General features: G+C 40.1%; 3 non-coding genes across 3 annotated transcripts; all 3 read left to right on the plus strand.

Moving 5' to 3' along the window:
• On the plus strand, positions 1 to 119 carry LOC131933583 (5S ribosomal RNA). Its single transcript, XR_009385071.1, has one exon. It is a non-coding gene; the product is annotated as a 5S ribosomal RNA (ribosomal RNA).
• An 8,162-nt stretch (positions 120 to 8,281) lies between these two features.
• LOC131933584 (5S ribosomal RNA) lies at positions 8,282 to 8,400 on the plus strand. The gene has a single exon (XR_009385072.1). It is a non-coding gene; the product is annotated as a 5S ribosomal RNA (ribosomal RNA).
• Positions 8,401 to 16,556: 8,156 nt separating this feature from the next.
• LOC131933585 (5S ribosomal RNA) lies at positions 16,557 to 16,675 on the plus strand. The gene has a single exon (XR_009385073.1). It is a non-coding gene; the product is annotated as a 5S ribosomal RNA (ribosomal RNA).
• Positions 16,676 to 17,662: the final 987 nt, after the last annotated feature.

Raw genomic sequence — 17,662 nt, forward strand, 5'->3', positions numbered from 1 at the left:
GTCTACGGCCATACCACGTTGAAAATACCGGTTCTCGTCCGATCACCGCAGTCAAGCAACGTCGGGCGTGGTTAGTACTTAGATGGGTGACCGCTTGGGAACACCACGTGTTGTAGACTTTTTTTCATCTTTTGTCTTTTATTTTTTGCCCCACTGGACACCTATTCTTACCACCTGCACTCTTTCCTAAGTTCACCACATACCTGTGAACACTTTTGTAATATCGAAATATTTTTTGTTTGTTTCTTTTGTGCCTTCACGGTAGGCTACCTCGATCCTACCCACCCATGGAAACAAACCCCTTAAAAACCAACAAAGGAAAGATGACCACTCTGCCCAAATTAAATAAATAAACTAAGTAGGCTACAACCTAATAATTAGAAGTAACTCAGTAAGTTAAATAAGGGGTAGGTATGGAAAACATTCGTGTAGGGGTTACAACCACTCGAGCTAATTCGGAAACGTATGGGTGGCCCTAATAAGGGCCGGATGGGTAGAACAAATGGGTGGTCCTGGGTTGAGTTTAACCGCCGAAGCCGTACAGGGTGCGACCTTGACGTTTCAGAGCATAGACGACATCCATAGCAGTGACGGTCTTCCTCTTGGCGTGCTCAGTGTAGGTGACGGCATCACGGATGACATTTTCAAGGAACACCTTGAGGACACCTCTGGTTTCTTCGTAGATCAGACCAGAGATACGTTTGACACCACCTCTGCGAGCAAGACGACGGATGGCTGGCTTGGTGATACCTTGGATGTTATCACGCAACACCTTCCTGTGACGCTTGGCGCCTCCTTTGCCGAGTCCCTTACCACCTTTGCCTCGGCCAGACATATTGAATTTTTCTTCTTTGTTGATGAAGGAGTGTTCGAAAAACGCCGTCTGCAGAGAAACTCGCTCCTTATATACGGTCCTGGGCTCGAGTTCGTTCAATATGGCGGACACCGCCCAACCAAAAGCGGTCGGCGAATGAGCCAGCCAATGAAAAAGCAGCTTGCCGTGTCGACTGGAATGTTGCTGGCTTGTCGGCTAACGGTGTCGTTTTCAAAGTCATTTTTTCACCTATTCTGCTATGCGACCCTTGGATAAAAAATAAAGAGTTTCATTGCCCACACGTGTAGGCATAGAAAAGATCCACGTTTGTCATGTTAAAATATGATATTAGACGTTATTTTCACCGTTTTGTGCGAATAAAACTGAAATATTTCCCTACACCTAATTATGCGAGTACGAGCGAGCTCATTATGCGAGTACGAGAGAATCTCGAACGCTGATTGGTCGAGTACGAACGAAATAATATTCTCGTACTCCGCTCCGTACTCGCAGTGGTTTGTTTACATCGTGAAACGAATAGGTTAGTTAGGCTTCTAATAATTAAATAATCTATGGCGTGTAGTCGTTAAGAATAATTTCTGCTCTCCGATTAAGATCTAGATATCTAGCTCTAACCCTAAAGGGTTTTTCTTTTTTTTTTTTTATATATATATTTTAAAAAGCAATGGATAGGGTGGTGGGTGGGTGAAAGAAAAATATAAAATTTATTCTCTCCTTTCTTCACATTTGAGATAAATAAAACAATATCAACAGCATGCATACACGAATTCAAATAGCAATGTGATGTGTGAGTTGAATTAAAGAGATAAATGAATAGAACCTATCTCCCGCATCCCCCAGAATAATACTAATAGATGTAGTAGTAGTAGTAGTAGTAGAGTGGCAGACATGGGCAGGGGGTGTAGTGGGTGGGTGGGTGGAAACTCGTGAGGTGGGGGACCTTCACTGCTAATCTGAACGTTGTCAGGTGGTCCTAAAAAGGACCTTGGTTGAGGACAGGGGGTGGTGGTTTGGGCTTAAAAGAAACCTCTTAAGCACGCTCACCACGGATACGTCTGGCTAGCTGGATGTCCTTGGGCATGATGGTGACACGCTTGGCGTGGATGGCGCACAGGTTGGTGTCTTCAAACAGACCGACGAGGTAAGCCTCGCTAGCCTCCTGCAGGGCCATGACAGCGGAGCTCTGGAAGCGAAGGTCAGTCTTGAAGTCCTGGGCGATTTCTCTGACCAGGCGCTGGAATGGCAGCTTGCGAATGAGCAGCTCAGTGCTCTTCTGGTAACGACGGATTTCTCTCAGGGCGACGGTTCCAGGCCTGTAACGATGGGGCTTCTTAACACCGCCGGTGGCTGGTGCTGACTTTCTGGCGGCTTTGGTGGCCAGCTGTTTACGTGGGGCTTTGCCTCCAGTAGATTTTCGGGCGGTTTGTTTGGTACGAGCCATCTTTTTTTTTTTGAATGATCTTAACTGACTGTTAAGGAAATGCGGCAGCTCAGCGCTGCTGGCCCTTTTATAACCGTCCGCCAAACCCTTAGCGCAACGAAGCTCTCCCATTGGACGAGTACGAGTTTAACGACGCTGATTGGCCAGTAGCAGCCACACAACGTTGAGACAGCGTCGACATAGCAGATTATTTTTAGACACGGTATCCAGCCGAGCGATCTATTAATAGCAGACAGGGCCGATAACACAAAATATTCTTCGTTCAAATGAAATCCTTGGTTGTGCCGCTTGTCAATGGAATCCGGTGTGTTTGCTTCTGTCGTCTTCAATGAATTATGAATGTGTGTGTGAGTGATTAGAAAAGAACCCAACATAGACTGCCTGAAACAATTTAGATCTAGACCTAGTCTATAGACCTAGGTAGATATTCTGACCCGATTCGACCGCCCGATCGGCGGTATTTACACAGTGTGTAAATAAATGAGGGGGAAGGATTAATAAAAACATATTTGGTTTTAAAAAGAAGAAGATATAAAATAAAAAGGGTAGACTAGCGGTAGGTTAAAGAATAGAATTTTAAAATAACGACCACCCTTATTTGTTGTAGACAGGGGTTAAACGGAGCACATTTAAAGAAAAATAGATTCTATTTTCATTTGTATCTATGAACGAATACCCCTAAAATATGTCCAGTTACTACTATTAATATGACCGCCCCCTCCCTGTTCTGCTCGTGTAAACCAGTGTAAGTATTATACATCTATAATAATGATCTCATACTGCTAGTGATTGACATGTTGATACGTTATTAATAAAGTTTGAAACAAGTAGGGTAGGGTAGGGTAGGGTAGGAAAACTCGATTTTTGTTCATTGACACACAACGAAAGCTAATTGGGTAAACTTTGGTTGTCCTGAAAAGGACAGTAGTAGGCTAGGTGGACAGTGGGCAGCAGGGTGACACTGTTTAGCTCTTGCCACCGGGTGTCTTCTGTGACTTCTTGGGCAGAAGCACGGCCTGGATGTTGGGGAGGACACCACCCTGGGCGATGGTGACACCCGACAAAAGTTTGTTCAACTCTTCGTCGTTACGGATGGCCAGCTGGAGGTGACGAGGAATGATTCTTGTCTTCTTGTTGTCTCTGGCAGCGTTGCCGGCCAACTCGAGCACTTCAGCGGCCAAATACTCGAGGACGGCGGCTAGGTAGACTGGGGCACCAGCACCGACACGCTCAGCATAGTTTCCTTTCCTCAACAGACGATGAATACGTCCGACTGGGAATTGAAGGCCTGCCCTGGAGGAGCGAGACTTGGACTTTCCCTTGACTTTACCGCCTTTACCACGTCCGGACATTGTGAGTTGGTTAGGAGCGAGAAGAAATACAGCGACTAACAGCGATACGGCTGCAGGCGATGAATGAAGACTTAACGGCGAGATCGGCCCTTTTATACGAAACGGCGAGGAAATCCGTTCGTCACCAAGCGAGCGTTCTGATTGGCTGCGCAGCGGCTTGGCGTTCGTACTCGTACTCGTACTCTCCAAATTTCCTCGCCGTTTCATATAAAAGGGCGGCCGGCGGTCGGTTCGCCTCATTTCTGTTCAAGCCATTGAAAAGAAAACAACATGCCACCTAAAGTTTCTTCCAAGGGAGCCAAGAAGGCCGGTAAGGCTAAAGCCGTACGCACCGGTGACAAGAAAAAGAAGAGGAGGAGAAAGGAAAGCTACAGCATCTACATTTACAAAGTCTTGAAGCAGGTGCACCCTGACACTGGCATTTCCTCCAAGGCCATGTCCATCATGAACTCCTTCGTCAACGACATCTTTGAGCGCATTTCAGCTGAAGCCAGCCGTCTTGCCCACTACAACAAGCGCAGCACCATCACCTCCAGGGAGATCCAGACCGCTGTCCGTCTCCTCCTGCCCGGTGAGCTGGCCAAACACGCCGTCAGTGAAGGCACCAAGGCTGTCACCAAGTACACCACCAGCAAATAAACACAACAGCAAACAACCACCTGGCTTGCTTGTTGTGGCTCTACTACTCGGCCCTTTTCAGGGCCTCCACCCATTCCCAATTAGCTCGGTTTGGTTTACATTGAACGAGTTTTCCCTCCCTCCCTCATCCACCCACCCACTCTGTGTAGCTGCCATGTTACAGTTTTTTTTTTTTGTTTAGTCATTCTTTTCTTTAATAAGTAGAGATAGATATACATACATACATAGGCCTACATAGTAATATGCCTATCCCAACAACTGCACACACTATTCTCTTAACACATTTCATGCTAATTCTATCCTTTAAACTAGACATAAAAAGGCCACATACTTATTACTGGGTGGCTCCTTTTTTTTAAAAACACTATTTCATTCTGCATCTCACACAGGGCATCAGCACACCTCTATGCATATCATTTATTGTGTGTTGTTTGGCATAGATCCAAGGGATGAATGGGATTTAATAGTTTTAATTCAGATTATAAGGCTGGCTGTTGTAATAGGAATTATTAGCCAACACTTTGATTCTTATCACCAGTGCTAACTGCCATTTTCATTACAATACATCCATTCTGGTGGGTTGGTTTTTTTCTGTCTTCATTATATATGTTGAACATAACTGTGTGAGTGTGGCTTTTGGTGTTTTTATTATTTTTGTTTTTCTTTCATTAAAGCTACCATGTCAGATTGCTAAGGCATGCATCTGCCACCATTTGTTCACTGATATACTTTTTTCCTACTACCATCATATCATATGATTCTTTTGGTTTTGTCTTTTGCTAGGCCTGGCTTGAAAATGAGTTGGTTACACTTCTGCACAACATACATTCTCTTTAACAAGACAAAACAACAATTAAATACTCTGAACTTTTTTTTTTTATTATCATATATATACTTTTTTTTTTTTCAAAATACAGAAAATAAAAAATAACATGAGCTCAAGTACACAGCTTTCAAGAAGTTCATGGTTTTCTTTGCCAGCCTGCACAATGATTTCAGCACAGATTAAATTTAAACAATCAGAAGGAGGTTGATCTCTTACCGGCTGACGAGAAAGTTTGCGCAGAAGCATCATTTCTTAAGCCCCTGGTCAGTTGGAGTTGTAAAATGATGAGGTTTTCTTAACATTTGCCCTGGGGCATACATTTATGGTCCTGGTACTAGTTCTATACTGACAAGGATTCTTTCAAAGCAACTTGAGCCCAAAGGGAAGTATTTATATGCCTGCAACATAGCTGTGATTAATAAAGAATGAATTTCAATGCAAAAAATAATAATTTGAATCCCTGCAAGCTCCTTTCACATAAACCAGAGAGAAAAAAATGTATGCCAGTCTATAACATATACAATATAAATAAATTAGATTGAATATAAAGATTTTTTTTATTCCTCTCATTAGTTCAACCCTTCTCTTTTTATATAAACACCCAAGGCAGACGCTTGAGTAAATTAATATCCTTCCATATATTATAGAAGCATAAATAAATATGTGTAAAAAGTATTTCATATATGTATATATTTTTTTAAATATATATATATATATATATATATATATATTTTTATATATATATTTATTTATAATGTAAAAATATTGAATATATATACATAGACGAATATTGTATATATGTCTATATATACGTATGTATATATATGCATGTTTTGTGTATATATATATATATATATTTACATGTGTGTCTAAATGTATATTCATTGAATATATATTTGAATGTATATTCAAATATATATATTTGAGTGTAGACGAAAGACGCTCAAGTAAAATAATATCCTTCAGAATATTATAATTATAAGTTTTTTTCTTCTACCCCAGCAAACAGAAGGATATATATATACACACATATATATAATTTATATTTACAAATATATATTATATAAGAATTAATATATATATTCATAATACATATATATATATATATATATATATATATATATATATATATATATATATATAAGTATATATATATATATATATATGTATAAATAAATAAGTTATATATATAGATATATTCATATATAATGTATTTATTATGTAAATATATGTATATATCAGTGTGCGTATATAAAGGTATGTATATATGTTCAAATATATTTATTTGTTTGTTCGGATACATATATATCTGTTGTGTGTATTAAATTGCGCTCTTCTGTCAGTTTTTTCATTTGACGACAGTCGGTTAAGGTACTGGCCCCAGCCTAAAGATATTAGTAGAGTCTTCATAATGTGATGCCATGGGCTAGCAAAAAATAAATGAAGAAAAATCACATAGCAGGACAAATTGACATTTTACATGCTTTCAAACTTAAACTGAAATCAGAAAATGATGTGAAATTCATCTTGTGTATATAGAAAAATAAGCATTGTGCCAAAATCCTAATCATTGGTATTAAAAATGACATCAGCTTAATTTAAAAACTGGAAATTGTTTTGCCCTGCCGGATGAGATACCGGTAGCAGACACAGGGTTCCAGGCTGATGAAAGAAAGCGGTATACTTAAAGACAAAAGAATACCCTGTGTTAAAGCGGAACCAGCTAAGATTAAAGCTTAAAGTAAAGGCCTGCCCTGTCGCAGAATGTTAAAGTGGCCGGTGAAAGATCCCCGCGCCAGGCTAAAAGCAAGCTGTACACTTATTACTTAACGAGGGCTTCTTCAGGTCTTGTCTGTAGGACAATTCAGTCACAATAACAGGCAGACCAGGCCAGCCCTGGATATAAGCTAATTCATTTTATGCGCTGCTTCGACAGTCAATGAATATGGAGCTGCGGTCAGACTTTCAAACAAACCGCCTGAGTATTTAAAATGGGAAACAATATTTATTAATATTATCACCAACTAGATCTAGATTATATAGGCTACAAGGAAACCCAGAACCAGACTGGAAAGAAGTAAATTTACTCCCACTAATGATGACTTATCACTAATACTAATAATTAAAAAAAATGTTTAAAAAAATTAATTGCTCAAACCTAATAATCATTACAATCAAGCATCAAGTCTGATAGCCAACATTGGACCTAAAATCTAGATCTATTAGTTTTTACTGAACTAAATCTTATGTTATTTACTAATAATTACTAATGCATTTAATTATTAATACCTAGGCTACTCATTCCTACAGAATCTAGAAATTCTAGATCTAGACTCTAGAGAAATACTGGCGTCCCAGGCCAACCTAACCTTTTAAGCAACATCCTTAATTAGCATTTAATTAACCATGGATCGCCTGCCTTTTTTTTTTCACCGTGAAATTATTATTGTAATTTTTGAAACAGTATTTTGAATAGATCTACCCTCCTGTTTATATTATTTTAGTTAAGCTAGAGCGTTAGATCTAGAATTCTAGATCGTCGCCTAGTTGCGTGTTTTAAAATGAAGCCAGAATATTAATAGACTGAAAATAAATGTGCCAGTTGTCGTGGGAAAAGGTTAAAAGAATAATTAATAAATGAAAAGCATTGAACTATTTCTCAAACATTAAATTAGTAGACTTGTAGGCGGCTAGATCTAGATCTATGTGATGAGTTGGATTAAAATTGAATGAATTCGTGCAGAATGTTTCGGAAGGAGTGAGTGAGCGGGAGACCCAAAAAAGTTAAAGTATCGCCTTTCCGATAGATCATTTCACATGAAAGCGATAGTTAAAGGACAGGTCGGATGCAGGGGGCACCTGGTTTTCTGATTTTAGTCAAGGAAAATGGGGAAAATGTATTTATTTTGTATTTTACAACGCGCGATGCTCGAAAATTAGTAGCTCAGGGAAGTCTACCGGTGGTTACCGCCTCAGGTTAAAAATAGCGACCAATGGCTGTAGAGGGAAAAAAAGGCACATAGTATTCGATATTAAAACAATGTTTCGCTTTTGTGGAGATTTAGGGCGTTTTTTATTATTGAAATAATATGAGGAAAGCAGTGAAATCATTATTGTAGCCAGAAAAGGACGAATAACTGCTGATTTCGTTTGAGTATATTTATAAGCCCCAATTTTCTCACACAGATGTCTACGGCCATACCACGTTGAAAATACCGGTTCTCGTCCGATCACCGCAGTCAAGCAACGTCGGGCGTGGTTAGTACTTAGATGGGTGACCGCTTGGGAACACCACGTGTTGTAGACTTTTTTTCATCTTTTGTCTTTTATTTTTTGCCCCACTGGACACCTATTCTTACCACCTGCACTCTTTCCTAAGTTCACCACATACCTGTGAACACTTTTGTAATATCGAAATATTTTTTGTTTGTTTCTTTTGTGCCTTCACGGTAGGCTACCTCGATCCTACCCACCCATGGAAACAAACCCCTTAAAAACCAACAAAGGAAAGATGACCACTCTGCCCAAATTAAATAAATAAACTAAGTAGGCTACAACCTAATAATTAGAAGTAACTCAGTAAGTTAAATAAGGGGTAGGTATGGAAAACATTCGTGTAGGGGTTACAACCACTCGAGCTAATTCGGAAACGTATGGGTGGCCCTAATAAGGGCCGGATGGGTAGAACAAATGGGTGGTCCTGGGTTGAGTTTAACCGCCGAAGCCGTACAGGGTGCGACCTTGACGTTTCAGAGCATAGACGACATCCATAGCAGTGACGGTCTTCCTCTTGGCGTGCTCAGTGTAGGTGACGGCATCACGGATGACATTTTCAAGGAACACCTTGAGGACACCTCTGGTTTCTTCGTAGATCAGACCAGAGATACGTTTGACACCACCTCTGCGAGCAAGACGACGGATGGCTGGCTTGGTGATACCTTGGATGTTATCACGCAACACCTTCCTGTGACGCTTGGCGCCTCCTTTGCCGAGTCCCTTACCACCTTTGCCTCGGCCAGACATATTGAATTTTTCTTCTTTGTTGATGAAGGAGTGTTCGAAAAACGCCGTCTGCAGAGAAACTCGCTCCTTATATACGGTCCTGGGCTCGAGTTCGTTCAATATGGCGGACACCGCCCAACCAAAAGCGGTCGGCGAATGAGCCAGCCAATGAAAAAGCAGCTTGCCGTGTCGACTGGAATGTTGCTGGCTTGTCGGCTAACGGTGTCGTTTTCAAAGTCATTTTTTCACCTATTCTGCTATGCGACCCTTGGATAAAAAATAAAGAGTTTCATTGCCCACACGTGTAGGCATAGAAAAGATCCACGTTTGTCATGTTAAAATATGATATTAGACGTTATTTTCACCGTTTTGTGCGAATAAAACTGAAATATTTCCCTACACCTAATTATGCGAGTACGAGCGAGCTCATTATGCGAGTACGAGAGAATCTCGAACGCTGATTGGTCGAGTACGAACGAAATAATATTCTCGTACTCCGCTCCGTACTCGCAGTGGTTTGTTTACATCGTGAAACGAATAGGTTAGTTAGGCTTCTAATAATTAAATAATCTATGGCGTGTAGTCGTTAAGAATAATTTCTGCTCTCCGATTAAGATCTAGATATCTAGCTCTAACCCTAAAGGGTTTTTCTTTTTTTTTTTTTATATATATATTTTAAAAAGCAATGGATAGGGTGGTGGGTGGGTGAAAGAAAAATATAAAATTTATTCTCTCCTTTCTTCACATTTGAGATAAATAAAACAATATCAACAGCATGCATACACGAATTCAAATAGCAATGTGATGTGTGAGTTGAATTAAAGAGATAAATGAATAGAACCTATCTCCCGCATCCCCCAGAATAATACTAATAGATGTAGTAGTAGTAGTAGTAGTAGAGTGGCAGACATGGGCAGGGGGTGTAGTGGGTGGGTGGGTGGAAACTCGTGAGGTGGGGGACCTTCACTGCTAATCTGAACGTTGTCAGGTGGTCCTAAAAAGGACCTTGGTTGAGGACAGGGGGTGGTGGTTTGGGCTTAAAAGAAACCTCTTAAGCACGCTCACCACGGATACGTCTGGCTAGCTGGATGTCCTTGGGCATGATGGTGACACGCTTGGCGTGGATGGCGCACAGGTTGGTGTCTTCAAACAGACCGACGAGGTAAGCCTCGCTAGCCTCCTGCAGGGCCATGACAGCGGAGCTCTGGAAGCGAAGGTCAGTCTTGAAGTCCTGGGCGATTTCTCTGACCAGGCGCTGGAATGGCAGCTTGCGAATGAGCAGCTCAGTGCTCTTCTGGTAACGACGGATTTCTCTCAGGGCGACGGTTCCAGGCCTGTAACGATGGGGCTTCTTAACACCGCCGGTGGCTGGTGCTGACTTTCTGGCGGCTTTGGTGGCCAGCTGTTTACGTGGGGCTTTGCCTCCAGTAGATTTTCGGGCGGTTTGTTTGGTACGAGCCATCTTTTTTTTTTTGAATGATCTTAACTGACTGTTAAGGAAATGCGGCAGCTCAGCGCTGCTGGCCCTTTTATAACCGTCCGCCAAACCCTTAGCGCAACGAAGCTCTCCCATTGGACGAGTACGAGTTTAACGACGCTGATTGGCCAGTAGCAGCCACACAACGTTGAGACAGCGTCGACATAGCAGATTATTTTTAGACACGGTATCCAGCCGAGCGATCTATTAATAGCAGACAGGGCCGATAACACAAAATATTCTTCGTTCAAATGAAATCCTTGGTTGTGCCGCTTGTCAATGGAATCCGGTGTGTTTGCTTCTGTCGTCTTCAATGAATTATGAATGTGTGTGTGAGTGATTAGAAAAGAACCCAACATAGACTGCCTGAAACAATTTAGATCTAGACCTAGTCTATAGACCTAGGTAGATATTCTGACCCGATTCGACCGCCCGATCGGCGGTATTTACACAGTGTGTAAATAAATGAGGGGGAAGGATTAATAAAAACATATTTGGTTTTAAAAAGAAGAAGATATAAAATAAAAAGGGTAGACTAGCGGTAGGTTAAAGAATAGAATTTTAAAATAACGACCACCCTTATTTGTTGTAGACAGGGGTTAAACGGAGCACATTTAAAGAAAAATAGATTCTATTTTCATTTGTATCTATGAACGAATACCCCTAAAATATGTCCAGTTACTACTATTAATATGACCGCCCCCTCCCTGTTCTGCTCGTGTAAACCAGTGTAAGTATTATACATCTATAATAATGATCTCATACTGCTAGTGATTGACATGTTGATACGTTATTAATAAAGTTTGAAACAAGTAGGGTAGGGTAGGGTAGGGTAGGAAAACTCGATTTTTGTTCATTGACACACAACGAAAGCTAATTGGGTAAACTTTGGTTGTCCTGAAAAGGACAGTAGTAGGCTAGGTGGACAGTGGGCAGCAGGGTGACACTGTTTAGCTCTTGCCACCGGGTGTCTTCTGTGACTTCTTGGGCAGAAGCACGGCCTGGATGTTGGGGAGGACACCACCCTGGGCGATGGTGACACCCGACAAAAGTTTGTTCAACTCTTCGTCGTTACGGATGGCCAGCTGGAGGTGACGAGGAATGATTCTTGTCTTCTTGTTGTCTCTGGCAGCGTTGCCGGCCAACTCGAGCACTTCAGCGGCCAAATACTCGAGGACGGCGGCTAGGTAGACTGGGGCACCAGCACCGACACGCTCAGCATAGTTTCCTTTCCTCAACAGACGATGAATACGTCCGACTGGGAATTGAAGGCCTGCCCTGGAGGAGCGAGACTTGGACTTTCCCTTGACTTTACCGCCTTTACCACGTCCGGACATTGTGAGTTGGTTAGGAGCGAGAAGAAATACAGCGACTAACAGCGATACGGCTGCAGGCGATGAATGAAGACTTAACGGCGAGATCGGCCCTTTTATACGAAACGGCGAGGAAATCCGTTCGTCACCAAGCGAGCGTTCTGATTGGCTGCGCAGCGGCTTGGCGTTCGTACTCGTACTCGTACTCTCCAAATTTCCTCGCCGTTTCATATAAAAGGGCGGCCGGCGGTCGGTTCGCCTCATTTCTGTTCAAGCCATTGAAAAGAAAACAACATGCCACCTAAAGTTTCTTCCAAGGGAGCCAAGAAGGCCGGTAAGGCTAAAGCCGTACGCACCGGTGACAAGAAAAAGAAGAGGAGGAGAAAGGAAAGCTACAGCATCTACATTTACAAAGTCTTGAAGCAGGTGCACCCTGACACTGGCATTTCCTCCAAGGCCATGTCCATCATGAACTCCTTCGTCAACGACATCTTTGAGCGCATTTCAGCTGAAGCCAGCCGTCTTGCCCACTACAACAAGCGCAGCACCATCACCTCCAGGGAGATCCAGACCGCTGTCCGTCTCCTCCTGCCCGGTGAGCTGGCCAAACACGCCGTCAGTGAAGGCACCAAGGCTGTCACCAAGTACACCACCAGCAAATAAACACAACAGCAAACAACCACCTGGCTTGCTTGTTGTGGCTCTACTACTCGGCCCTTTTCAGGGCCTCCACCCATTCCCAATTAGCTCGGTTTGGTTTACATTGAACGAGTTTTCCCTCCCTCCCTCATCCACCCACCCACTCTGTGTAGCTGCCATGTTACAGTTTTTTTTTTTTGTTTAGTCATTCTTTTCTTTAATAAGTAGAGATAGATATACATACATACATAGGCCTACATAGTAATATGCCTATCCCAACAACTGCACACACTATTCTCTTAACACATTTCATGCTAATTCTATCCTTTAAACTAGACATAAAAAGGCCACATACTTATTACTGGGTGGCTCCTTTTTTTTAAAAACACTATTTCATTCTGCATCTCACACAGGGCATCAGCACACCTCTATGCATATCATTTATTGTGTGTTGTTTGGCATAGATCCAAGGGATGAATGGGATTTAATAGTTTTAATTCAGATTATAAGGCTGGCTGTTGTAATAGGAATTATTAGCCAACACTTTGATTCTTATCACCAGTGCTAACTGCCATTTTCATTACAATACATCCATTCTGGTGGGTTGGTTTTTTTCTGTCTTCATTATATATGTTGAACATAACTGTGTGAGTGTGGCTTTTGGTGTTTTTATTATTTTTGTTTTTCTTTCATTAAAGCTACCATGTCAGATTGCTAAGGCATGCATCTGCCACCATTTGTTCACTGATATACTTTTTTCCTACTACCATCATATCATATGATTCTTTTGGTTTTGTCTTTTGCTAGGCCTGGCTTGAAAATGAGTTGGTTACACTTCTGCACAACATACATTCTCTTTAACAAGACAAAACAACAATTAAATACTCTGAACTTTTTTTTTTTATTATCATATATATACTTTTTTTTTTTTCAAAATACAGAAAATAAAAAATAACATGAGCTCAAGTACACAGCTTTCAAGAAGTTCATGGTTTTCTTTGCCAGCCTGCACAATGATTTCAGCACAGATTAAATTTAAACAATCAAAAGGAGGTTGATCTCTTACCGGCTGACGAGAAAGTTTGCGCAGAAGCATCATTTCTTAAGCCCCTGGTCAGTTGGAGTTGTAAAATGATGAGGTTTTCTTAACATTTGCCCTGGGGCATACATTTATGGTCCTGGTACTAGTTCTATACTGACAAGGATTCTTTCAAAGCAACTTGAGCCCAAAGGGAAGTATTTATATGCCTGCAACATAGCTGTGATTAATAAAGAATGAATTTCAATGCAAAAAATAATAATTTGAATCCCTGCAAGCTCCTTTCACATAAACCAGAGAGAAAAAAATGTATGCCAGTCTATAACATATACAATATAAATAAATTAGATTGAATATAAAGATTTTTTTTATTCCTCTCATTAGTTCAACCCTTCTCTTTTTATATAAACACCCAAGGCAGACGCTTGAGTAAATTAATATCCTTCCATATATTATAGAAGCATAAATAAATATGTGTAAAAAGTATTTCATATATGTATATATTTTTTTAAATATATATATATATATATATATATATATATTTTTATATATATATTTATTTATAATGTAAAAATATTGAATATATATACATAGACGAATATTGTATATATGTCTATATATACGTATGTATATATATGCATGTTTTGTGTATATATATATATATATATTTACATGTGTGTCTAAATGTATATTCATTGAATATATATTTGAATGTATATTCAAATATATATATTTGAGTGTAGACGAAAGACGCTCAAGTAAAATAATATCCTTCAGAATATTATAATTATAAGTTTTTTTCTTCTACCCCAGCAAACAGAAGGATATATATATACACACATATATATAATTTATATTTACAAATATATATTATATAAGAATTAATATATATATTCATAATACATATATATATATATATATATATATATATATATATATATATATATAAGTATATATATATATATATATATGTATAAATAAATAAGTTATATATATAGATATATTCATATATAATGTATTTATTATGTAAATATATGTATATATCAGTGTGCGTATATAAAGGTATGTATATATGTTCAAATATATTTATTTGTTTGTTCGGATACATATATATCTGTTGTGTGTATTAAATTGCGCTCTTCTGTCAGTTTTTTCATTTGACGACAGTCGGTTAAGGTACTGGCCCCAGCCTAAAGATATTAGTAGAGTCTTCATAATGTGATGCCATGGGCTAGCAAAAAATAAATGAAGAAAAATCACATAGCAGGACAAATTGACATTTTACATGCTTTCAAACTTAAACTGAAATCAGAAAATGATGTGAAATTCATCTTGTGTATATAGAAAAATAAGCATTGTGCCAAAATCCTAATCATTGGTATTAAAAATGACATCAGCTTAATTTAAAAACTGGAAATTGTTTTGCCCTGCCGGATGAGATACCGGTAGCAGACACAGGGTTCCAGGCTGATGAAAGAAAGCGGTATACTTAAAGACAAAAGAATACCCTGTGTTAAAGCGGAACCAGCTAAGATTAAAGCTTAAAGTAAAGGCCTGCCCTGTCGCAGAATGTTAAAGTGGCCGGTGAAAGATCCCCGCGCCAGGCTAAAAGCAAGCTGTACACTTATTACTTAACGAGGGCTTCTTCAGGTCTTGTCTGTAGGACAATTCAGTCACAATAACAGGCAGACCAGGCCAGCCCTGGATATAAGCTAATTCATTTTATGCGCTGCTTCGACAGTCAATGAATATGGAGCTGCGGTCAGACTTTCAAACAAACCGCCTGAGTATTTAAAATGGGAAACAATATTTATTAATATTATCACCAACTAGATCTAGATTATATAGGCTACAAGGAAACCCAGAACCAGACTGGAAAGAAGTAAATTTACTCCCACTAATGATGACTTATCACTAATACTAATAATTAAAAAAAATGTTTAAAAAAATTAATTGCTCAAACCTAATAATCATTACAATCAAGCATCAAGTCTGATAGCCAACATTGGACCTAAAATCTAGATCTATTAGTTTTTACTGAACTAAATCTTATGTTATTTACTAATAATTACTAATGCATTTAATTATTAATACCTAGGCTACTCATTCCTACAGAATCTAGAAATTCTAGATCTAGACTCTAGAGAAATACTGGCGTCCCAGGCCAACCTAACCTTTTAAGCAACATCCTTAATTAGCATTTAATTAACCATGGATCGCCTGCCTTTTTTTTTTCACCGTGAAATTATTATTGTAATTTTTGAAACAGTATTTTGAATAGATCTACCCTCCTGTTTATATTATTTTAGTTAAGCTAGAGCGTTAGATCTAGAATTCTAGATCGTCGCCTAGTTGCGTGTTTTAAAATGAAGCCAGAATATTAATAGACTGAAAATAAATGTGCCAGTTGTCGTGGGAAAAGGTTAAAAGAATAATTAATAAATGAAAAGCATTGAACTATTTCTCAAACATTAAATTAGTAGACTTGTAGGCGGCTAGATCTAGATCTATGTGATGAGTTGGATTAAAATTGAATGAATTCGTGCAGAATGTTTCGGAAGGAGTGAGTGAGCGGGAGACCCAAAAAAGTTAAAGTATCGCCTTTCCGATAGATCATTTCACATGAAAGCGATAGTTAAAGGACAGGTCGGATGCAGGGGGCACCTGGTTTTCTGATTTTAGTCAAGGAAAATGGGGAAAATGTATTTATTTTGTATTTTACAACGCGCGATGCTCGAAAATTAGTAGCTCAGGGAAGTCTACCGGTGGTTACCGCCTCAGGTTAAAAATAGCGACCAATGGCTGTAGAGGGAAAAAAAGGCACATAGTATTCGATATTAAAACAATGTTTCGCTTTTGTGGAGATTTAGGGCGTTTTTTATTATTGAAATAATATGAGGAAAGCAGTGAAATCATTATTGTAGCCAGAAAAGGACGAATAACTGCTGATTTCGTTTGAGTATATTTATAAGCCCCAATTTTCTCACACAGATGTCTACGGCCATACCACGTTGAAAATACCGGTTCTCGTCCGATCACCGCAGTCAAGCAACGTCGGGCGTGGTTAGTACTTAGATGGGTGACCGCTTGGGAACACCACGTGTTGTAGACTTTTTTTCATCTTTTGTCTTTTATTTTTTGCCCCACTGGACACCTATTCTTACCACCTGCACTCTTTCCTAAGTTCACCACATACCTGTGAACACTTTTGTAATATCGAAATATTTTTTGTTTGTTTCTTTTGTGCCTTCACGGTAGGCTACCTCGATCCTACCCACCCATGGAAACAAACCCCTTAAAAACCAACAAAGGAAAGATGACCACTCTGCCCAAATTAAATAAATAAACTAAGTAGGCTACAACCTAATAATTAGAAGTAACTCAGTAAGTTAAATAAGGGGTAGGTATGGAAAACATTCGTGTAGGGGTTACAACCACTCGAGCTAATTCGGAAACGTATGGGTGGCCCTAATAAGGGCCGGATGGGTAGAACAAATGGGTGGTCCTGGGTTGAGTTTAACCGCCGAAGCCGTACAGGGTGCGACCTTGACGTTTCAGAGCATAGACGACATCCATAGCAGTGACGGTCTTCCTCTTGGCGTGCTCAGTGTAGGTGACGGCATCACGGATGACATTTTCAAGGAACACCTTGAGGACACCTCTGGTTTCTTCGTAGATCAGACCAGAGATACGTTTGACACCACCTCTGCGAGCAAGACGACGGATGGCTGGCTTGGTGATACCTTGGATGTTATCACGCAACACCTTCCTGTGACGCTTGGCGCCTCCTTTGCCGAGTCCCTTACCACCTTTGCCTCGGCCAGACATATTGAATTTTTCTTCTTTGTTGATGAAGGAGTGTTCGAAAAACGCCGTCTGCAGAGAAACTCGCTCCTTATATACGGTCCTGGGCTCGAGTTCGTTCAATATGGCGGACACCGCCCAACCAAAAGCGGTCGGCGAATGAGCCAGCCAATGAAAAAGCAGCTTGCCGTGTCGACTGGAATGTTGCTGGCTTGTCGGCTAACGGTGTCGTTTTCAAAGTCATTTTTTCACCTATTCTGCTATGCGACCCTTGGATAAAAAATAAAGAGTTTCA

Source organism: Physella acuta, unplaced genomic scaffold, assembly GCF_028476545.2.
Source record: "Physella acuta isolate Inbredline_101_S28 unplaced genomic scaffold, ASM2847654v3 ptg002561l, whole genome shotgun sequence".
NCBI lineage: Eukaryota > Metazoa > Mollusca > Gastropoda > Physidae > Physella > Physella acuta.